The sequence below is a fragment of the Centropristis striata genome, chromosome 6 (assembly GCF_030273125.1).
Source record: "Centropristis striata isolate RG_2023a ecotype Rhode Island chromosome 6, C.striata_1.0, whole genome shotgun sequence".
Taxonomy (NCBI): domain Eukaryota; kingdom Metazoa; phylum Chordata; class Actinopteri; order Perciformes; family Serranidae; genus Centropristis; species Centropristis striata.
The window spans coordinates 27,880,989-27,904,632 of NC_081522.1; the positions used below are offsets into that span (position 1 = coordinate 27,880,989).

At 47.0% G+C, this 23,644-nt stretch overlaps 1 long non-coding RNA gene across 1 annotated transcript; it reads left to right on the forward strand.

The window, feature by feature from the left end:
• Positions 1-5,543: 5,543 nt before the first annotated feature.
• On the forward strand, positions 5,544-11,184 carry LOC131973654 (uncharacterized). The gene is made up of 4 exons (XR_009394580.1): positions 5,544-5,631; positions 9,668-9,751; positions 10,216-10,657; positions 10,810-11,184. It is a non-coding gene; the product is annotated as an uncharacterized LOC131973654 (long non-coding RNA).
• Positions 11,185-23,644: the final 12,460 nt, after the last annotated feature.

Sequence of the window (23,644 nt, forward strand, 5' to 3'; positions counted from 1 at the left end):
TGTGTCGTGACCTTACCATTACATTCCTTTGCCTGTACACCTATACACCTCACTCTAGTCTCTATAGCAACTAATGTCCTTTATCACAGCAGGGACTGTGGACCTCGGTTCTTTAAAGCCTCATCTGCAGAACATATACATACAACTCATCAACAAAACGTTTTGTTATACAGTGTCTATTCTATTGCATTGTTTTTATTTGTGCATCATCTGATTTAAAAAGCATTTCTAAGGTGATTTCTAAGGTTATTGGTGATTAGACATCTCTTCCTCCAGCACTACTTGTTCTCAGCACACTGCACTGTGCTGAAGGATTCTAATATTAATAGCTGTATGACATAATCCTGTCCACTCCTAATGCATGTCTGATGTCTCCTGTGCTTTTAGAGCCTGCTCTCTGTAGAGCCCACGACTGGAGGTGTTGCTTCAAACCGGCTCATCTTTGGAAAAATGGAGGGTACAGATGATGAAGACAAAGGAGGGAGCAAGAGTGAGGTGTAGTATAATCACTTAGGAAGGGATGATATTAAAATAAACCTATTTACAGGAATAGACTGGAAATGGTGGGATGATGGGGGAAATAATCAAATGCACTCCAAGTACAGCTTCTTATTTTCACCAAGCTCAATTCAAATAAAAGTGTAAAAGGCAGAAAACAGCAACGTGTTCTCATCAAAGTTTTTGGATTTTCTACGAAAACTTTTGCGGCACGATTTGTGTGATATCCAACGATATTTGACATGAAACGAGTACTGTTTTCATCAGCAAAACCGCAAAGGTTAGGAAAATAGAACAGAGTTAGGCATTGAAAATAATATATACACAGACACTGGTCACCTGTTTGAAAGGTTGAGGTTTGACCTATCTGCCGCCCTTCCTGCCGACCTGACAGCCAACTTATGTGGATTTTAACATTACGTTGCTTCATCACGAGTAAAGATTTGTTGGATGCATCCAAATTATGGTATCTTTTAGAAAGAAATCATATGAACCATTCCAGAGAACAGCCTACAACGCATCCTTACAAAGGGGGTTTATATAATTTCTGAAGAAGATGTTCTACCTTGCGATTCCGATAATAATAATAATAATAATAATAATAATAATAATAATAATAATAATGATGCATTTTATTTATAGCCGCCTTTCAGGACTCTCAAGGTTGCCTTACAATAAACAATTAAAATTGAAACAATAATAACTAGAACATTTCCTTTGGGGAAATTCTGAAAGGGCCACGGGGGCTACTGCCGGTGTTTCAAACTATGCCCTTTAACCTCAAAATGTGTGTGTGTGTGTGTGTGTGTGTGTGTGTGTGTGTGTGTGTGTGTGTAGCATAAAGTTACCTGTGTGTGTATAATTAAAATGACATAAAGTTACCTGTGTGTGTGTTTGAAGCATATGTATTCATGTGTGAGGAGTGTGCGTGCTTACGCGCATGTGTGTGTGTGTGTGTGTATCTGTAACTGTAATCACATCAAAGATCAAAGGCAATCAGATCAAAGCAATCAACAGAATTAACTGGCACCTGTTCCGGCTTAGTGACAGCAGAGGTGGACAGACTGAAATTTCTGGCATCGAAACAGAAAGCATTTTTGGCAAAACCATATTACCTATCATTGACCCAACTTCACTTTGAGCGTCCTGAGTTCTTCCTGAACGTCTACATATGTTGGGTTTTTTTTCAGAAAAATTAAAAAATAGCTTTGTTAGAGCGATCTATGTCTACTATAGAGCGATGATGTCACACACTGTGACACGAACATTCCGTGCAATACACACCCATTATAATCTCAGAATTTCTCCAAAAATGATCATGGTCATTGAACAGGGATTGATAAAAAACTATATGACCTATCAAAATGTGGATTAATACACCGATACACAAGACTTGTGTCTACTGTTTAAAGTTCAAATGGAGTCTCTAGGTGAAATTATGCTGGAGAAGTAGACGTTTAAAAATCTCCAATTATTGTTCTTTTTTGCTCATTTTTTTTCGACCGTCCCATTCATTTCAATGCAAAATTTTGGGCAGTTTTTAGCGACTGACGTCGCGAAAAATTTGTATTCTGTCGAGAAAAGTAATAGCACACCGATCCCGATCAAACCGCACGTTTTGATGTATAATTTGTCCTGCAACTCTTCAAGTTGTAGGACTAGTAGCGGGACGAAATTGTGTCCGGAAGAGGAAGAAGGAAGAAGGAAGAAGAAAAAATCCCTGGTCCCTACAGCTATTGCTGTATGGGACTAGCCTGGGTATACCCAGACTGCCTTGCGCGCTCGAATTTGATTTCGAACCTCCAGACGGTCTGGAAACGAGGCGATTATCTTAGCCCTGTTTTAGGGATCCAATCACAGAGCGGGGAGGGACGGTGAGACGATGACGCGTACTACTCGGCACTTGGAAGCTTTCCGGATCCAACATGGCTGCTGCGGACGCGAAACTCTCTTTAGCTGTAGATGGTGTTTTAAATTGTTTAGAGCGAAAGTTGAAAGGCGAAAGGTCTCTCGGCAGCTCCGCTGTCCCCCGGCTCGTAGCGAGATCACCGGTAGCGGGGCTATTAGCGCCGCACGGGCGGTTTCTGCGGCTCGTTGCGCCGAGCCGGTGAGACCGCCGGTCACCGCCGGTGATCTCGCTCCGAATCGGGGGACAGCGGAGCCCCCAGAGACCCGCAGCAGCTTGTTTATTGCCCATAAAATCAGTGGATGTGTGTGGCTGAATGACATGAGGGGGAATAAAGCGTGAAAATAAATAATCTTGCAGAAAGCGAGAACTGGAGAAGCAAAGCAGCAAACAACACTCTCTCACAGACACACACACAACAAACATCCATCTCTGTTGCTCTACTACGTCATCTGGTATAACTGATCTGATTGGCTAAGAGCTACCTACAGACGCTTTGATAGACATTCTAAGCGTCCAATAAACGGCTCCGGAGGATCGTAAACCACACCTCCTCTACGGAGAAATACATTGTAGGTGTCCAGACCTAATCTCCAATGAGATTTGGTCTGGTGTTAGCCAGGCTAGTATGGGACCAGTGCTCGGTGCGATTGCCCCATGGCCCCAATAAAACAGCAATGCCAGTAATAATAAACAACAATAAAACAATTACAAACTAGAAAATTTCTAAAGAAATTTTGATTGTGTGCTTGCCTCTGGACCGTCATTCTCGTGGCTTAAATCAGCAGTTAAACAGGGACTCTGTCCTGAGTTCACAGACAACTCAAACAAGTATCTAGGACAAAATGGTTCATTAGTTAATATGGGGGGCGTGGCTAATCAAAAGGGGCGGGGCTTTATGAAATATTGTTATGTAGAACTGGTGATGAACCATCATCATGCATGACAAGTTTGAGGCTGATTGGGCAATGTATGGTCAAGTCATAAGTTCTCATGTTTTATGAAAAAACGCCATCTCTGTTGAGTTAGAGCAGTATGGCGTCATATTTGAGTCAAAAGTCGCGCAAGCGGTAACACATCTGCACGCGCATTTATTTCGGGTCACGCGCGCAGATTTCAACTGCCACGCGCACTTGTTTGATCTTCGCGCACATATTCAGCAACCGAGTGAAGCAGATTCTCCCCCGTGCTCGCTCGCGGTGGAGCTCTGCTCGGGCGGAGCGAGGACTTTTTACACATTGGGGGCGGGGCCAAGGCTGACCCCAGGCCTCTTATGATTGGTCATTTTCCAGCCCTCGACGTGGGTGCCTTTTCAGTTTACTGCTGACAGCTCTAGCGGCGGCATCATGGGCGGCATCATCTACAACAACACTGTTGTTTCATGACGTTCACGACCGGGCTGTCTCTCTGAAGCAGAGGATGGCGGTCGTCTTAATTTATGTCAGTCTTCTCAGACAGCCCACAAACATTGGAAGACTTTCTGATCAGAGACTGGAGCGGTGGTCCGGAGAGAGGAGGATGTGGAGCCGGAGCTCGTCTGGGGGGCGGAGCTCGGCAGCACCTGGTGTCGTTGTGTCCTGAGTCTGAATCTGCTGTCAGGAGGCTGACCTGGACCATACCATGCGTCGCACATTTGGAGTACTGTGCCGGGAAGAGGACGTGCTGTCCCTGAAGGATGTCCGAGCGGAGACACCGGAGCGTCCTGTCAACAGCAGGTAACTAGGTCAAGCTAACTAACGTCAGTAATCGCCGGTGGTTTAACGTAAAATATAATAAATAAACGCTGTATAGTGAGACAGGAATATGATGGAGAAGATGCGAAAAATGTTTCCATTTTCAGTAGTTATCAGACGAAAACGTTTTAGTTTATGTCGCTCCATGCTAACGTAATAGCTAATTACTAGCTAACATTAGCGTTAGCTAACAATGACATCAAATGGCCAGCTAGGTTGAAAGAACACGTTTTCTTGTGGACGAAAGAGTGTGATGCACAACATGTCTGAGAAGTCTGGGTGACAACATGATGACACATTTGTTTATCTTGTATCGGCCACCACGTTATGAGGAGGGGAGGGGGCAGGAACATTTGTGGTAACAGCACCAGCTAACGTTAGGTACAGAGCACCATATACAGGGACTGTCACCCTATAAATGAACCTTATATTAGCTTGTTGCACAACTACACACAACTATTTTATGAATGTAATCATTTGAGACGGCATAACTAGCAGTTCTGGAGTTGATATGTATGAATACATGTGGTAAAACTAAATCTAACCAATACATATTTTTATCAGTCTCTTTAAGTTGACTGCATCCAGGCAGTTAACCCTTTGGGCCAGGGGGCATTTGGGGAAGAAGAACAGGATCCTGATTCCAGCCTGTCATCCACTCCATCAGAGCTGTTTCCCCCTGGTATATCATGGATTTGAGTATACTTATGATGATTTATGAATGTTGCATGAAATTGATTGGCATTCTGAGGGATGTTGAACATAATGATATTAATGTCACATTCTTTTAGAAGACAGGGTATTATTCTTCTGTGACTATCAAAAGTATCAATATGCAGTTACTTCTAACATTTATGGACAATCATGCACCTTACTATATTAGCAATAACCACTTGACTTCACTTATGTACAGTGTATAACATATTAACATCATGGTGCACTGTATACAGCACATAGTGTAGCATAGTTATGGTTATATCCCTGTATCCAGTTATTTTTCAAAACATTTTCCATTTGCTGTACTGTATAATGTTTTATTAATGGTTTGTATTCTGCTCTTCACTTTGTTTGTTTTTTTACTAAGTGATGTAAAAGTTGCTAGTAATAGTTATAGAAACTGATTATGATAGAATCTCAAATACAAAAGCTGGACTAGGCTCAAATACTGAAAATTCGCCATGTTGATTAATATAATATACTTGGTATACTGGCGCTACTATTGGTTCATGCTGTTGAGCTGTCAGAGTCAGAGCCAATCAGAGGCAGGATAGGGCGGGTCTTAACGGAAGACGGGGTTCAAGGGTCAAAGGAACCCATGTGATCTAAGGTCAGCCTCAAGTGGTTTTTTAGCTAGCTACTGTCAATACTTCTGTTGAGTAAAATATTTTTCCAGAACAGCGGTTGGGAATCACTGGATTGGAGCACAGTTATGGGGCGAATCTGATTGGCTCCTGTCCACTGGCGGGACTCGGCCTCTCTGGCTTTTCGTCTGAGGTAAGAAGACATGTTTTTATTTGCTGTATATTTCGCTAGCATACTACTGTTACAATTGTGCCTTACAATGTCAGGGTTTTCCCTGGGTTTTTAGAGGTCTTAGGGGGGTGGGCAGCTGAAGCAGTGGGGTTAGCGTTCTTCGGCCTTACATTTTTTTAAAAAGCTTTTTTTTACCAAAAACTGTGCAATTTCACATACTTTTGACCACTATCATTACTATAGGTAACTGAAAAACAGATTCAATTTGCTTTAGTTGTAATTTACACTTTATTTGCGCAATTCACAGCCCCCTTTTGAACATTTAATTCTTCTGGCTGAATTGGTCCTGTAGAACCGCCGAACAAACTTCTCCATGGCAGAAGTCCCTGGCTGGCAGGGTGGGGTGGGGGGGTGGGGTTAAATGAGAGCAAACACCTCACATAACATTTTTCACAGTCGGGAGATACCGTATTATAAAATCTTTGTTATCCAATACCGTGTCATTTTTAATTGCTGTCAACATGCTTTCCACTAGGACATGGAGCAGCCAGCCAGTGTTTTTTTCCATAAAAGCCCAAATTTGGTGGCCTCCCACAGATCTAATTCCACTATTCCATCATATACACTGAACTTAATCAATGCCTATTTTAAGATTGATTTTAAAGGAGAATAAGGGTTCTTATATATCTTATTTAAGACATCTTATTTTGAGTCTTTTTGTAAATGCTGTGGTCAGTTCTGTTAACACACTGCACTCTTCTTTTGAAAGCGGCATGTGTTTAGCGACAGGAAGTTATTCAAAACACTAAGTCACAATTTAGTGTGATTAAAACAACTTTAACTGTTAGCTAATGTTAGCTCGCGGCTAACGAACGGCATATGCAACAGTGTATTTTGACCTCTGACCGCCCGGTAGGGTGGCCATTTCCTTCACATCAAAAAGGAGGACACTTTGCGGACAAGCAAGCAGATATTTGTTTGGTATGATCCGGTTTTAAGCAGAGTTGTACTCCGATTAGCTCGATGCTTGTCAGTGCTAGCATGTCTCTCGATAGCTGCTTTGCCTTTGCTGCTTTGGTAGCAACTTTGCGTGAGCGCGTTGTGGCGAATCAACACATGGCTCATTTGAATATTCTAATGAGCCATGTGTTGATAGTTCACGACACGAAAATGGTGCGCCTGCAGCCGAAAGCCGGACGGATGGCCCCCCTACCCGTAGATATATACAAGAAAGGTGTTTATATATATATATATATATCTATGACCCTACCGCCCGGACAGGTTGATTGGATTTAGTTCAGCGCGCGCACACACGCAGGTGAGACACGGAGCGAGGCCGTGGCCCTACTACTCGCTATATAGACCGTGAACAAGCTTGAACGCTCCCTTTTACGTTGATGTCCTAAGAGGGTCAGACAGGATTTGATGCGCTCGTTGATGACTCAAAACAAGTTGAAAATAACTTTGTGTGTTGTTGTGCTCACACAGTGCGAGTATCATTAGTGGTGCATTGATATTAATGATCATGTGAAATTTCACAGCGGCGCACGTAATTCATTCATTCAGCAGCGGCGCACAGGTTTTTTTTTTAAACAGAAGGTGAAATGTCCGTACTATTTTTTCTCTTAGGCGGGAGGCAAAAATGCTTGGGCGCCGCGCCTAAGCCGTATAATGGCAGGGAAAACCCTGAATGTTAGCATTTTCATATTTGAACTTTTAAACTACCGTCGAAAATGTTGTGAAATGTAGTTGCAAGTTATTTGAGTTTCATTTGGACGATATTTGTCATTTTATTTTGCTAATTTATTCGCGGCTACTGGTCTGAGCTAGCGCTCTCTAGCGAGCTAGCTTTAGCATCATGTCGAAGCAATTTATAAATGGTCCGTCGAGGCAGAATATCTTCACAGTTACTCCATGTTACAGTTACCATGATGCTAACAGTTGTTATAACAGTAGATGTGTCTGGTGTTAGCAAACTATTGATTCTAAGAGTGCATTGCATAGTTTGACTGATTTGATGCTGCTGACAGACAGCCTATAATGCATTGTGGGTTGATAATCTAGGCCACAACAGTTTATGATTGCTGTGTTTTTGTCTTGTGTCTATCTGGGAAGGTGTCATTATGCTCATAATAATATAATAATGCTAAAAAATTGCTAGCTTATGCTATTTTCCTTGATTCATGTTGTCTAAATGCCATTTTTAATGTAGGGTTTGTGTACAATGTTGGCCTGAGTAATTTTTGTTTAACTGTGATATGTAGCTAATTGTATGTGGATTTTGATGGTAGCTTCTTGATAATAGTCCTGTTTTTTGTGAGGATGTTTTGGTATTCTTATGTAATAAGGTGTAATAGTAATACCAATGTCATACTCATCAATGGCTAAATTTGAACATTCGGTGTATTTGGATAATATTAAACTGAAACTCATGTCACTTGGTAATGAGAGGTTAAAAAGAAAAGATAATCTTGGGGATATACATTTAACCATGGAGTCAGGGCTGTAAAAATTTACTGTAATGATGAACTGGTAGTTTACTTCACCGTTTAAGATTTACATTGTGTCAATGTCAATGTTACTCACTACTGTTGGCAGACTATTACCCAAACTATTACCATTTCTTTTTTCCAATTTGTCATGTCAACTGGTACCTGAAGTATGTGCTCCTGTGACGAATATTGATGTACTCTTTGTGTGTGTGTGTGTGTGTGTGTGTGTGTGTGTGTGTGTGTGTGTGTGTGTGTGTGTGAGAGAGAGAGAGAGAGATTTATTGGAAGTTGAAAATGTAGGCTTAAACAGTTTTGGATTAATTCGTGTGTGTGTCCTCAAGTGGTGCTGTGAAGCATTTTCGTTGTAGGTTTTAATCCTGTTTTCTTCTGATATTAATACTGCAGTACTATTTTGATAATAGAGGTTATTATGTAATAAGGTGTATTTGTAATACCAGAGTCATAGCCATTAATGGCTTAAATTTAGTATAGGGTGCATTTGGGTACTATTACACTGAAAGCTTTTGAAAGTATTCGCCACTATTATCAGATTATTACCTAACTATTACTATGGTGTTACCGAGCTGTGGTGTCAATAGAATTATCAACCTATCCATACATATTCATCTTCTTTGCAAGCTTTAATCCTGTTTTTCACCTCACAAATTTACAGCTTGACCATTTATTTACTGGTGAGTGTTTGTCAAAGATTGTTATTAACATAAACTACTTTCATAAATTATTTATTATTTTTTTTAACCCTTGTGTGGTCCTCCCGTCGACTATATACCCATGGTCCTCAGGGGTCAAAAAGGATCCCATGACACAAGACTGCTTTTAGGACATATAGAAAAAAAATATTACCAACTTTTTTTTTTTTTAATCATTTTATCATTTAAGGCAACTCACACCCCAAAAATTGATTGATTGATATGTAATTTTCATAATTTTTTCTTCATTATTGGTCAATTTTAGTAAAATATTAAAAATTAGGCCCCATTTCAAGAGAGAAAAAAGTAAAAAAAAAAAAAAAGAATACTTTTTTCAATCGTAATAGTGGAAAAAAATCATTTTTGATTGGAATGTCAGGAGGTCATGTCAACTTTTAGTGAAACTTATGTTTTGATATTTGTATATTTAAATAAAATTGACCAATAATAATGAAAAAAAATGAAAATTAAATATAATTTTTTTTGGTCATAAGTTACCTTAAAAGGTGAAAAAAAAGTTGGTAATATTTTTTTCTACATTTCCTAAAACCAGTCTAATGTCACGAGGTCCTTTTTGACCCCTGAGGACCATGGGTGCTATAAAAATGTATAAAACACGTAAAAATGTATGAAGAAATTTAAAATTTATATTATCTGTAAGGATGCAGAGGGTCACATATGCTGAAAATGTTGCTATGTTTCTAGAGGTGCTATGTGTGTATTTAATTCAAATGATTATATTCAGCTTCATACTGATTTTTATGAATAAGTGATATATTAATTCAGTTATTTAAAACATTAATAACACATTATTGTTACATTGCTGCAATGCTCACGGTTGTCATCCTGTTCTAGATAAACACTACTTCACCTAAGAGACTTGAGTATCCAGTTCTTCGTTGACATTCAGCATTCAGTGGTTTGTCTTCACCTTCTCAGGTAAGCAATTTTTTAAAAATGCTTTTGTAATGTTGAGAAACACTGAAATTATTATTCATAAATAACTTTCAACCACTGTTCTGTGATGTCATGTATAGTGATAAATATATCTGAAGGAACGGTGTATTTGGGATAATCAATATTATTAGTATTATTCATGTATTTATTTATTTTTAAATCAGAGAATGGGGGGGAGGGGGGAATAGATTATTAGTACAAAAACTAGTAACTAGTAAAAAAAAAATGGTAACACTAATGTTCATTCATTAATTGACGCTTGGTCAAACTCTCATCTAATTAAGTATTGCTGTCTCATTAACATGTTGTATTTATTTATTTTGTAGGCTAAACCCTGAGAAACCATCACCATGTTGTTGTTTGTTGTATTTCACATTATGCAGATTTTTCAGCATGTGGTCCTCAATATATAGTATAGAAATCACTGCATTTTCTGACTTTTCCAGGTTTCCTGTGTCCAGCATCTTCAAGACAGACTAAGCTAACTTTTCATATTTTTTGCACATTTATATCTAGGTTAGGAGTAGGTTAGGTTTATAGTAGAGTATTTAGTTTGTATAGTTTAGCTTTTTATACTGGTCTAGGGACAGTTAAGTTAGCAAATTAATTTAGTTCAGATCCCTTACAGTTGCATATTATTGTTACAATTGTGTTACTTTGTGAGTTATTGTTGTACAGGCTATTGTATATTGCAGGACCAAGTGAGACGAGGAAGACCACTGCTTCCAAGATGCCGATCAGAAAGTGCGTTGGACAAGTCTCGACCTTGCAGATCCTGCCCCACTTAGCCCAACCACTTCCGACCATGGGGTACCTCAAAGACCTCGGTCAACCAGCCGGCTGTGGATGATGGATAACGCACCCACAACTCCTTCTCCAGCCTACAAGGTATGGGTTTGTTTTTTTCCCTATCCCAGTGGACACAGATTTGGCCTGATAATACAATCTGCTGTCTTAACTACTTCCTTTGAATAATAAAATATTAATTCACAATTGAGTATTTATAATGTATGAATAAATTTGGTATTGTGTGTCATCAGGTTCTGAAAATACAGACACCCCCACAGTCCAAGAACAGCTGGATGACCTCTGGACCCGTTCACCAGTTGAAAAGATAGGCTTTTTAAAAAATTCTTCAATTGTTAATTCTGCACAAAGTGATACACAAAACATTGTATGTATTCCATTTCAACAAACACAAACATGAAATGTATATTTAAATACATGACTTAATGCAAGTCAAAAGTAAACATTGCATGCAAGAGACCATCACCGGCGTCTCAGGGGAAAGCTATCTGTATACACAACTATCAATCTACTTGGTTGCTTCAAAATTTTACGATAGTTTTGCGAATCCTGACTGAGAGTTGCCGGTTCGCATGGTCTCGGAGGCAGTCGCCGGTTCGCATAGTCTCAGTAGCAGTCGCAGGTTCACATGGTCTCAGTAGCAGTCGCAGGTTCGCATGGTCTCAGTGGCAGTCGCAGGTTCGCATGGCCTCAGTGGCAGTCGCCGGTTCGCATGGTCTCAGTGGCGGTTAGGGTTAGGGTTAGCATGGTCTTAGCGGCAGAGTTACTGGTTCACATGGTCTCAGCGACAGAGTCACCGGTTCACATGGTCTCTCAGCGACAGAGTTACTGGTTCACATGGTCTCAGCGACAGAGTCACCGGTTCACATGGTCTCTCAGCGACAGAGTTGCCGGTTCGCATCGTCTCGGTGGCAGTCGCCAGTTCGCATGGTCTCAGTAGCAGTCGCAGGTTCGCATGGTCTCAGTGTTAGTCGCAGGTTCGCATGGCGTCAGTGGCAGTCGCCGGTTCGCATGGTCTCAGTGGCGGTTAGGGTTGGGGTTAGCATGGTCTTAGCGGCAGAGTTACTGGTTCACATGGTCTCAGCGGCACAGTTACTGGTTCACGTGGTCTCAGCGACAGAGTCACCGGTTCACATGGTCTCTCAGCGACAGAGTCGCCGGTTCGCATGGTCTCAGTAGCCATCGCCGGTTCGCATGGTCTCAGTAGCCATCGCCGGTTCGCATGGTCTCAGTGGCAGTCGCAGGTTCGCATGGCCTCAGTGGCAGTCGCCGGTTCACATGTTCTCAGTGGCGGTTAGGGTAAGCATGGTCTTAGTGGCAGAGTTACTGGTTCACATGGTCTCAGCGACAGAGTGATCGGTTCACATGGTCTCAGCGACAGAGTCACCGGTTCACATGGTCTCTCAGCGACAGAGTCATCGGTTCACATGGTCTCAGCGACAGAGTCGCCGGTTCGCATGGTCTCGGTCGCAGTTGCTGGTTCGCATGGTCTCAGTAGCAGTCGCAGGTTCGCATGGTCTCATTGGCAGTCGCAGGTTCGCATGGCCTCAGTGGCATTCACCGGTTCGCATGGTCTCAGTGGTGGTTAGGGTTAGGGTTAGCATGGTCTTAGTGGCAGAGTTACTGGTTCACATGGTCTCAGCGACAGAGTCATTGGTTCACATGGTCTCAGCGGCAGAGATACTGGTTCACATGGTCTCAGCGACAGAGTCACCGGTTCACATGGTCTCAGCGGCAGAGATACTGGTTCACATGGTCTCAGCGACAGAGTCACCGGTTCACATGGTCTCTCAGCGACCGAGTCGCCGGTTCGCATGGTCTCGGTGGCAGTCGCCGGTTCGCATGGTCTCGGTGGCAGTCGCCGGTTCGCATGGTCTCCGTAGCAGTCGCAGGTTCGCATGGTCTCAGTGGCAGTCGCAGGTTTGCGTGGTCTCAGTGGCAGTCGCAGGTTCGCATGGCCTCAGTGGCAGTCGCCGGTTCGCATGGTCTCAGTGGCGGTTAGGGTTCACATGGTCTCAGCGACAGAGTCGCCGGTTCGCATGGTCTCGGTCGCAGTCGCCGGTTCGCATGGTCTCAGTAGCAGTCGCAGGTTCGCATGGTCTCATTGGCAGTCGCAGGTTCGCATGGCCTCAGTGGCAGTCGCCGGTTCGCATGGTCTCAGTGGTGGTTAGGGTTAGGTTTAGCATGGTCTTAGTGGCAGAGTTGCTGGTTCACATGGTCTCAGCGACAGAGTCATTGGTTAACATGGTCTCAGCGGCAGAGATACTGGTTCACATGGTCTCAGCGACAGAGTCACCGGTTCACATGGTCTCTCAGCGACCGAGTCGCCGGTTCGCATGGTCTCGGTGGCAGTCGCCGGTTCGCATGGTCTCCGTAGCAGTCGCAGGTTCGCATGGTCTCAGTGGCAGTCGCAGGTTTGCGTGGTCTCAGTGGCAGTCGCAGGTTCGCATGGCCTCAGTGGCAGTCGCCGGTTCGCATGGTCTCAGTGGCGGTTAGGGTTAGCATGGTCTTAGCGACAGAGTCATCGGTTCACATGGTCTCAGCGGCAGAGTTACTGGTTCACATGGTCTCAGCGACAGAGTTACTGGTTCACATGGTCTCAGCGGCAGAGTTACTGGTTCACATGGTCTCAGCGGCAGAGTTACTGGTTCACATGGTCTCAGCGACAGAGTCATCGGTTCACATGGTCTCAGCGACAGAGTCGCCGGTTCGCATGGTCTTGGTCGCAGTCGCCGGTTCGCATGGTCTCAGTAGCAGTCGCAGGTTTGCATGGTCTCATTGGCAGTCGCAGGTTGGCATGGCCTCAGTGGCAGTCGCCGGTTCGCATGGTCTCAGTGGTGGTTAGGGTTAGGGTTAGCATGGTCTTAGTGGCAGAGTTACTGGTTCACATGGTCTCAGCGACAGAGTCATTGGTTCACATGGTCTCAGCGGCAGAGATACTGGTTCACATGGTCTCAGCGACAGAGTCACCGGTTCACATGGTCTCTCAGCGACCGAGTCGCCGGTTCGCATGGTCTCGGTGGCAGTCGCCGGTTCGCATAGTCTCAGTAGCAGTCGCAGGTTCACATGGTCTTAGTGGCAGTCGCAGGTTCACGTGGTCTCAGTGGCAGTCGCAGGTTCGCATGGCCTCAGTGGCAGTCGCCGGTTCGCATGGTCTCAGTGGCGGTTAGGGTTAGCATGGTCTTAGCGACAGAGTCAGCATTTCACATGGTCTCAGCGGCAGAGTTACTGGTTCACATGGTCTCAGCGGCAGAGTTACTGGTTCACATGGTCTCAGCGACAGAGTCACCGGTTCACATGGTCTCAGCGACAGAGTCACCGGTTCACATGGTCTCTCAGCGACAGAGTCGCCGGTTCACATGGTCTCGGTGGCAGTCACCGGTTCGCATGGTCTCAGTGGCAGTCGCCGGTTCGCATGGTCTCAGTGGCAGTCGCCGGTTCGCATGGTCTCAGTGGCAGTCGCCGGTTCGCATGGTCTCAGTGGCAGTCGGTGGTTCGCATGGTCTCAGCGGCAGTCGCAGGTTCGCATAGTCTCAGTGGCAGTCACCGGTTCACATGGTCCCAGCGGCAGAGTCATCGGTTTACATGGTCTCAGCGGCAGAGTTAGTGGTTCACATGGTCTCAGCGGCAGAGTTACTTGTTCACATGGTCTCAGCGACAGAGTCACCGGTTTGCATGGTCTCTCAGTGACAGAGTCGCCGGTTTGCATGGTCTCGGTGGCAGTCCCCGGTTCGCATGGTCTCGGTGGCAGTCGCCGGTTCGCATGGTCTCAGTAGCAGTCGCAGTTTCGCATGGTCTCAGTGGCAGTCGCAGGTTCGCATGGCCTCAGTGGCAGTCGCTGGTTCGCATGGTCTCAATGGCGGTTAGGGTTAGCATGGTCTTAGCGTCAGAGTTACTGGTTCACATGGTCTCAGCGACAGAGTCACCGGTTCACATGGTTTCTCAGCGACAGAGTCACCGGTTCGCATGGTCTCGGTGGCAGTCGCCGGTTCGCATGGTCTCAGCGACAGAGTCACCGGTTTGCATGGTCTCTCAGTGACAGAGTCGCCGGTTCGCATGGTCTCAGTGGCAGTCCCCGGTTCGCATGGTCTCGGTGGCAGTCGCCGGTTCGCATGGTCTCAGTAGCAGTCGCAGTTTCGCATGGTCTCAGTGGCATTTATCTTGTGTGGACTTAACCTAGCTCCTAGTCTCTGGTAATGTATTTTTGCTTTAAGGTTGTTTATTGTTTGCTTAAAGGTTGCTTAGTGTTGCTTAGTTTTTCTGCCTAAGTTTGTTTCTCTACTTGCTGGGCTTTCTGCTTTATTTGCTTGGTTTAAGTTTAAAAGTTAAGGTCAGTTTTCAGAGCCTTACTGTCTAGCTACTTTATCTGTTGATTGGCTATTAAGTGGCTTTTGTTTTCAAGTATCTGGGAGTGGCCAGCCCCTTTAAAAACTGTGAAATTTAGCTGGAATCTTTAGTGCATTTATCTTGTGTGGACTTAACCTAGCTCCTAGTCTCTGGTAATGTATTTTTGCTTTAAGATTGTTAATTGTTTTGCTTAAAGGTTGCTTAGTGTTGCTTAGTGTTTCTGCCTAAGTTTGTTTCTCTACTTGCTGGGCTTTCTGCTTTATTTGCTTGGTTTAAGTTTAAAAGTTAAGGTCAGTTTTCAGAGCCCTACTGTCTAGCTACTTTATCTGTTGATTGGCTATTAAGTGGCTTTTGTTTTCAAGTATCTGGGAGTGGCCAGCCCCTTTAAAAACTGTGAAATTTAGCTGGAATCTTTAGTGCATTTATCTTGTGTGGACTTAACCTAGCTCCTAGTCTCTGGTAATGTATTTTTGCTTTAAGATTGTTAATTGTTTTGCTTAAAGGTTGCTTAGTGTTGCTTAGTGTTTCTGCCTAAGTTTGTTTCTCTACTTGCTGGGCTTTCTGCTTTATTTGCTTGGTTTAAGTTTAAAAGTTAAGGTCAGTTTTCAGAGCCCTACTGTCTAGCTACTTTATCTGTTGATTGGCTATTAAGTGGCTTTTGTTTTCAAGTATCTGGGAGTGGCCAGCCCCTTTAAAAACTGTGAAATTTAGCTGGAATCTTTAGTGCATTTATCTTGTGTGGACTTAACCTAGCTCCTAGTCTCTGGTAATGTAATTTTGCTTTAAGATTGTGAGAAAAATTTTCAAACCAGCAGTTTGGGCACGTTGGGGCTGCTGGTGGCTTGGCCCCTTGCACCATCTTTGTACCTCCTGCCCTGACCATGACAACATACTCAATCCCAGTTCGAGTTTCAACTAGAAGATTCTTCAGACCTTGCACAACCTGTCGCACTTATCACAACCTTGTGCACCCCGCTCGCTCCAAGCACACTCAGTGCCTCGTCAAGGGTGGACTCTGGAACTGTCAGTCTGCATGTCGCAAGTCTGAGTTCATCTCTGGCTTTGCTGCTCAGCAATCACTGGACTTCCTTGCCCTCACTGAGACATGGTTAACACCAACCAACTCCTCCACTCCTGCAGCTCTTTCTGCTGCCTTCTCCTTCTCTCACACTCCTAGACACACTGGTAGGGGTGGAGGAACAGGTCTTCTTATCAACCGTGACTGGAAGTTCTCCCTCCATCCACTCCCACAGTTCTCTCCACGGTTCTTTGAATTCCACGCTGTCTCCATAACCTCTCCCTCACCAATAACCATTGTTGTTCTCTACCGCCCACCTGGTCCCCTTGGAGAATTTCTGGAGGAGCTTGACGTCCTACTGTCAAACTTCCCTGAAGATGGTCCACCACTTGTCCTTCTCGGGGACTTCAACATCCAGCCCGAGAAGTCAGCAGACCTACTACTTCTACTCTCCTCCTTCGCTCTCTTGCTCACTTCATCACCCCCTACTCACAAAGCTGGCAACCTCCTCGATCTCATTTTCACCAGGAATTGCTCGACTACCAATCTCTCTGTAACCCCACTTCATGTCTCTGACCACTACTTTGTCAAGTTCTCCCTCCCACTCTCCCGATCGGACGGTCTGTCCTCACCGACAGATACTGCACTGGTCCGCCGCAACATTCGCTCTCTCTCTCCTCCTGCTCTGGCCTCAACTGTTCTCTCATCCCTCCCCTCATCGGACTCATTCTCACTTCTGCAGCCCAACTCTGCAACTGACACTCTCCTTGCCACCCTCTCCTCCTCTCTTGACTCACTCTGTCCTCTCACTCCTCGGAAAGTGCGCAAGTCCTCCCCTGCCCCTTGGCTGTCGGACTCTGTGCGTGCCACCAGAGCTCCCCTACGGGCAGCAGAACGGAAGTGGCAGAAAACTAAACACCCTGAGGACCTACGCAACTACCAATCTCTTCTTACTGCCTTCTCATCTTTAATCTCAGCCGAAAAAAGCTCTTTCTATCAGACCAAAATCCAATCCTCATTCTCCAACCCCAAGAAGCTCTACTCCATCTTTACAAACCTCCTGGTCCCTCCAACTCCCCCTCCTACCTCCTCCCTCCTACCAACCCACTTTGTCAACCATTTCCTGAAGAAGATTGAGGACATACGCTCGTCATTTACCCATCCAGTCTCACAACCTGCCTCTCCTCCCTCCCCATCAGTGTCTCCCTCCCTCTCAGCATTCACTCCACTGTCTCCTCCTCAAATGCTCAGCCTTGTAACCTCTGCCCGTCCTACCACTTGTCAGCTGGATCCTATTCCCTCCCACCTGTTTCAGTCTATTGCTCCTGATCTCCTCCCGTTCCTCTCCCATCTTGTCAACACTTCCTTGACTACTGGCTGCTTTCCTAACTCTCTGAAGGAAGCAAGGGTGAATCCTCTCCTAAAGAGATCCACCCTCGACCCATCCTTAGTGGACAATTACAGACCCGTCTCTCTCTCCAAAACTGCCGTTCCTCTCCAAAACTCTGGAACGGGCTATCTTCAATCAGCTGTCCTCCTATCTGCATGGGAACAACCTCCTTGACCCTCACCAGTCTGGTTTCAAGAAGGGCCACTCAACAGAGACTGCCCTTCTCGCTGTGACTGAACAGCTTCACAAGGCGAAGGCGGCCTCTCTCTCATCTGTTGTGGTTCTACTGGACCTTTCTGCAGCTTTTGACACTGTGGATCACCAGATCCTCATCTCCACCCTTCACCACCTGGGAGTATCTGGCTCTGCCCTCTCTCTGCTCAAATCCTATCTCAAGGACCGCACCTTCCGCGTAACTTGGAGGGGTTCTGTTTCAGAACCCTGTCTACTCACCACTGGGGTCCCTCAAGGCTCGGTCCTTGGTCCGCTCCTCTTCTCGATTTACACCAACTCCCTTGGCTCCCTCATCCACTCGCATGGCTTCTCCTATCATAGCTATGCCGACGACACCCAGCTAATCTTCTCATTTCCCCAGTCTGAAACACGTGCAGCAGCACGTATCTCTGCATGTCTGGCCGACATCTCCCAGTGGATGTCCTCGCACCATCTCAAACTCAACCTGGGAAAGACTGAGCTACTTTACCTCCCAGGGAAGGGCTCTCCCACCACTGACTTCCACATCACTGTCCAGGACACAGTGGTTGCCTCCACAGAAACCGCCAAAAACCTTGGCGTAACTCTTGACAACCAACTGTCCCTCTCAACAAACATCACCGCCACTACCAGATCTTGCAGATTCTTGCTGCATAATATCAGGAGAATCCGCCCGTTTCTCACCCAGAAGGCAGCTCAGGTCCTGGTCCAGGCACTGGTCATCTCACGCCTGGACTACTGCAACTCCCTCATGGCAGGTCTGCCTGCCAAAGCCATCCGACCTCTACAACTCATCCAGAATGCAGCTGCTCGATTGGTCTTCAATCTTCCCAAATTTTCACACACAACACCTCTCCTCCGCTCCCTCCACTGGCTACCAGTGGCTGCGCGGATACGCTTCAAGACTCTAGCTCTGGCGTACTCTGCTGCTAACGGTTCAGGTCCTACTTACATCCAGGACCTTGTCAAACTCTACACCCCTGCCCGTCCTCTCCGCTCTGCATCAGCCAAACAGCTGGCGACTCCCACCTTGCGTGGGTCAACTCGCCTCAAAACCACTTCCAGACTGTTATCTGTCTTGGCTCCCAAATGGTGGAACGAGCTCCCCACCGACATCAGGACCTCAGACAGCCTGTACATCTTCCGCCGCAGGCTGAAGACCTATCTCTTCCAACAATACCTCGGTTAAGTCATGGTCACCTAACAGATATATATTTAAAAAAAAAAAAAAAAATTCTTCTTCTTTTCTCTTCTTTTCTTCTTTAACATATAGCACTCCTTAGCAATGACAGTTAGCTCTTAAAGTTGTGTACTTACTCGATTCCTATGGTCTATGTCTAGTACCATCAGGTTGAATGCACTTATTGTAAGTCGCTTTGGACAAAAGCGTCTGCTAAATGACATGTAATGTAATGTAATGTAATGGCAGTCGCAGGTTCGCATGGCCTCAGTGGTAGTCGCTGGTTCGCATGGTCTCAATGGCGGTTAGGGTTAGCATGGTCTTAGCGTCAGAGTTACTGGTTCACATGGTCTCAGCGACAGAGTCACCGGTTCACATGGTCTCAGTGGCAGAGTTACTGGTTCACATGGTCTCAGCGACAGAGTCACCGGTTCACATGGTTTCTCAGCGACAGAGTCACCGGTTCACATGGTCTCGGTGGCAGTCGCAGTTTCGCATGGTCTCAGTGGCAGTCGCAGGTTCGCATGGCCTCAGTGGCATTCGCTGGTTCACATGGTCTCAGTGGCGGTTAGGGTTAGCATGGTCTTAGCGTCAGAGTTACTGGTTCACATGGTCTCAGCGACAGAGTCACCGGTTCACATGGTCTCAGCGGCAGAGTTACTGGTTCACATGGTCTCAGCGACAGAGTCACCGGTTCACATGGTCTCAGCTCTGTGCTGAAATGATGCGCGGTGCTCCATCATCCGTCAAAAATAGAAGCTCTGCGCCGGTTCGCATGGTCTCAGCGACAGAGTCACCGGTTTGCATGATCTCTCAGTGACAGAGTCGCCGGTTCGCATGGTCTCAGTGGCAGTCCCCGGTTCGCATGGTCTCGGTGGCAGTCGCCGGTTCGCATGGTCTCAGTAGCAGTCGCAGTTTCGCATGGTCTCAGTGGCAGTCGCAGGTTCGCATGGCCTCAGTGGCAGTCGCTGGTTCGCATGGCCTCAATGGCGGTTAGGGTTAGCATGGTCTTAGCGTCAGAGTTACTGGTTCACATGGTCTCAGCGACAGAGTCACCGGTTCACATGGTCTCAGTGGCAGAGTTACTGGTTCACATGGTCTCAGCGACAGAGTCACCGGTTCACATGGTTTCTCAGCGACAGAGTCACCGGTTCACATGGTTTCTCAGCGACAGAGTCACCGGTTCACATGGTCTCGGTGGCAGTCGCCGGTTCGCATGGTCTCAGTGGCAGTCGCCGGTTCGCATGGTCTCAGTGGCAGTCGCCGGTTCGCATGGTCTCAGCGGCAGTCGCAGGTTCGCATAGTCTCAGTGGCAGTCACCGGTTCACATGGTCCCAGCGGCAGAGTCATCGGTTTACATGGTCTCAGCGGCAGAGTTACTGGTTCACATGGTCTCAGCGGCAGAGTTACTTGTTCACATGGTCTCAGCGACAGAGTCACCGGTTTGCATGGTCTCTCAGTGACAGAGTCACCGGTTCACATGGTTTCTCAGCGACAGAGTCACCGGTTCGCATGGTCTCGGTGGCAGTCGCCGGTTCGCATGGTCTCAGCGACAGAGTCACCGGTTTGCATGGTCTCTCAGTGACAGAGTCGCCGGTTCGCATGGTCTCAGTGGCAGTCCCCGGTTCGCATGGTCTCGGTGGCAGTCGCCGGTTCGCATGGTCTCAGTAGCAGTCGCAGTTTCGCATGGTCTCAGTGGCAGTCGCAGGTTCGCATGGCCTCAGTGGCAGTCGCTGGTTCGCATGGTCTCAATGGCGGATAGGGTTAGCATGGTCTTAGCGTCAGAGTTACTGGTTCACATGGTCTCAGCGACAGAGTCACCGGTTCACATGGTCTCAGTGGCAGAGTTACTGGTTCACATGGTCTCAGCGACAGAGTCACCGGTTCACATGGTTTCTCAGCGACAGAGTCACCGGTTCACATGGTTTCTCAGCGACAGAGTCACCGGTTCACATGGTTTCTCAGCGACAGAGTCACCGGTTCACATGGTCTCGGTGGCAGTCGCAGTTTCGCATGGTCTCAGTGGCAGTCGCAGGTTCGCATGGCCTCAGTGGCATTCGCTGGTTCACATGGTCTCAGTGGCGGTTAGGGTTAGCATGGTCTTAGCGTCAGAGTTACTGGTTCACATGGTCTCAGCGACAGAGTCACCGGTTCACATGGTCTCAGCGGCAGAGTTACTGGTTCACATGGTCTCAGCGACAGAGTCACCGGTTCACATGGTCTCAGCTCTGTGCTGAAATGATGCGCGGTGCTCCATCATCCGTCAAAAATAGAAGCTCTGCGCCGGTTCGCATGGTCTCAGCGACAGAGTCACCGGTTTGCATGGTCTCTCAGTGACAGAGTCGCCGGTTCGCATGGTCTCAGTGGCAGTCCCCGGTTCGCATGGTCTCGGTGGCAGTCGCCGGTTCGCATGGTCTCAGTAGCAGTCGCAGTTTCGCATGGTCTCAGTGGCAGTCGCAGGTTCGCATGGCCTCAGTGGCAGTCGCTGGTTCGCATGGTCTCAATGGCGGTTAGGGTTAGCATGGTCTTAGCGTCAGAGTTACTGGTTCACATGGTCTCAGCGACAGAGTCACCGGTTCACATGGTCTCAGTGGCAGAGTTACTGGTTCACATGGTCTCAGCGACAGAGTCACCGGTTCACATGGTTTCTCAGCGACAGAGTCACCGGTTCACATGGTTTCTCAGCGACAGAGTCACCGGTTCACATGGTCTCGGTGGCAGTCACCGGTTCACATGGTCTCGGTGGCAGTCGCCGGTTCGCATGGTCTCAGTGGCAGTCGCCGGTTCGCATGGTCTCAGTGGCAGTCGGTGGTTCGCATGGTCTCAGCGGCAGTCGCAGGTTCGCATAGTCTCAGTGGCAGTCACCGGTTCACATGGTCCCAGCGGCAGAGTCATCGGTTTACATGGTCTCAGCGGCAGAGTTACTGGTTCACATGGTCTCAGCGGCAGAGTTACTTGTTCACATGGTCTCAGCGACAGAGTCACCGGTTTGCTGGTCTCTCAGTGACAGAGTCGCCGGTTTGCATGGTCTCGGTGGCAGTCCCCGGTTCGCATGGTCTCGGTGGCAGTCGCCGGTTCGCATGGTCTCAGTAGCAGTCGCAGTTTCGCATGGTCTCAGTGGCAGTCGCAGGTTCGCATGGCCTCAGTGGCAGTCGCTGGTTCGCATGGTCTCAATGGCGGTTAGGGTTAGCATGGTCTTAGCGTCAGAGTTACTGGTTCACATGGTCTCAGCGACAGAGTCACCGGTTCACATGGTTTCTCAGCGACAGAGTCACCGGTTCGCATGGTCTTGGTGGCAGTCGCCGGTTCGCATGGTCTCAGCGACAGAGTCACCGGTTTGCATGGTCTCTCAGTGACAGAGTCGCCGGTTCGCATGGTCTCGGTGGCAGTCCCCGGTTCGCATGGTCTCGGTGGCAGTCGCCGGTTCGCATGGTCTCAGTAGCAGTCGCAGTTTCGCATGGTCTCAGTGGCAGTCACAGGTTCGCATGGCCTCAGTGGCAGTCGCTGGTTCGCATGGTCTCAATGGCGGTTAGGGTTAGCATGGTCTTAGCATCAGAGTTACTGGTTCACATGGTCTCAGCGACAGAGTCACCGGTTCACATGGTCTCAGCGGCAGAGTTACTGGTTCACATGGTCTCAGCGACAGAGTCACCGGTTCACATGGTCTCAGCGGCAGAGTTACTGGTTCACATGGTCTCAGCGACAGAGTCACCGGTTCACATGGTTTCTCAGCGACAGAGTCACCGGTTCGCATGGTCTCGGTGGCAGTCGCCGGTTCGCATGGTCTCAGTGGCAGTCGCCGGTTCGCATGGTCTCAGTATCGGTCGCAGGTTCGCATGGTCTCAGTGGCGGTCACCGGTTCACATAGTCTCAGCGGCAGAGTTACTGGTTCACATGGTCTCAGCGGCAGAGTTACTGGTTCTCATCGTCTCAGCGACAGAGTCACCGGTTTGCATGGTCTTTCAGTGACAGAGTCGCCAGTTCGCATGGTCTCGGTGGCAGTCCCCGGTTCGCATGGTCTCGGTGGCAGTCGCCGGTTCGCATGGTCTCAGTAGCAGTCGCAGTTTCGCATGGTCTCAGTGGCAGTCGCAGGTTCGCATGGCCTCAGTGGCATTCGCTGGTTCACATGGTCTCAGTGGCGGTTAGGGTTAGCATGGTCTTAGCGTCAGAGTTACTGGTTCACATGGTCTCAGCGACAGAGTCACCGGTTCACATGGTCTCAGCGGCCGAGTTACTGGTTCACATGGTCTCAGCGACAGAGTCACCGGTTCACATGGTCTCAGCTCTGTGCTGAAATGATGCGCGGTGCTCCATCATCCGTCAAAAATAGAAGCTCTGCGCAAGTTTTGCCAGGGCTGATGGATGGCGGTGCGACGACGGACTCACTACGCAGCTGATCTGGAGTTGGTGGAACCTCACACAGTGATTATAATGAATGCGTATTGGCTCTGCCGACGGATCTGCAGCCATTATGCATGCAGTGGAATTTAGGGGTAACAGGATGTAGTCTGGTACTCCCCATCAGGTTATAATTTTGTTGGTGAGTGACTTGGACACCCTCTCTTCTGTAAAGCTCAACCGAATGGGTGTAATAGTCCATAAATACAACAGAGTACACATTACCTCTGGAACTCTATGGGAAAGAGCCCATTAAATCCCAGGGTCTTTCTGAAGCTGCAATTTCCCTGCTTTTCTTAATTTGTATTATTAGCAGAGCTGAGCCCAATCAACACCTATATACCAAAGCACTATTTTATAGGTCTTGTATTTTTCGAAGATATCCTGATATTGAATTCTAAACATTCCAGGAAGGAGTTCTCAGAGACATCCTGGTATGTAGACTTGCTAGATGGTTTCATCTGAAGGAGTTCCAAGATGGCACAGCGGATGGCAGCTTCAAAACATGGATCACCTCTTTCT